Here is an 870-nt window from a genome sequence, read left to right as displayed (position 1 = left end):
CCCCCCTCTGAAATCAATAAATATATAAAAAATTGAAAATGTGAACAAAATAATGGCAATGCATACATATCTATCAACAACTGAATCTAAGAACCAAAATAAATGAACAAAGTATCTAATGAACAAAATTAAAATGAATAAAATAACTGAAGAATAAAATGGAACCTGAGGCATGGAAAACTGGAACAGAATGACGAAACTCAGAGGGAAGAGGGACGGAAGAGTGGAAAGATATGAATCAAAGAACTCATATTCATGACTTATGGACACAGATAGGAGGATGGTGAAGGCCATGGTGAGGCAGGAATGGGGTGGAAGGTTAATATGGGGTACAAAGGGGAACATCAGTAATACTCTTAACAGCAAAGGATTTTTAAGAAAAGAAATTAGCAAAGGAAGATTAAAAGCCCCCAAAATTATGAGGAAGGAAGGAAAAATAAAGGTAAACAAAGATTAATGAAATCAACAGAGAAAAATGATAGAAAACAATGAATAATTCCAACAAATGAATGTTTGAAAAAACCAATCCCCAGAAAGAAAGTAGGGGAGGGCGGGGGTAAGGGGAAGAGATCAACCGAAGGACTTGTATACATGTACATAAGTCAAACCAATGGACATGGACAACAGGGGGATGGGAGCATGAGTGTGTGTTGTGGGGGAGGTTGGGGGTTAATGGGGTGGCTGAGGACACATTTGTAATACCTTAATAATAATAAAAAAGGAAAAAATATATTTGGATTCTCCTCTATTAGGTGCATTTTTGTTTACCAGAATTATATCCTTTTGTTAATTTGATCCCTTTAGTATTATGAAGTAGCCTTCCTTAGCTCTTGTGATGGCCTTCAGTTTGAAGTCCATTTTGTCAGATAT

The sequence above is a fragment of the Myotis davidii genome, unplaced genomic scaffold, assembly GCF_000327345.1.
Source record: "Myotis davidii unplaced genomic scaffold, ASM32734v1 scaffold1971, whole genome shotgun sequence".
In the NCBI taxonomy this organism is placed as follows: Eukaryota; Metazoa; Chordata; class Mammalia; order Chiroptera; family Vespertilionidae; genus Myotis; species Myotis davidii.
This window is presented reverse-complemented; position numbering follows the sequence as displayed.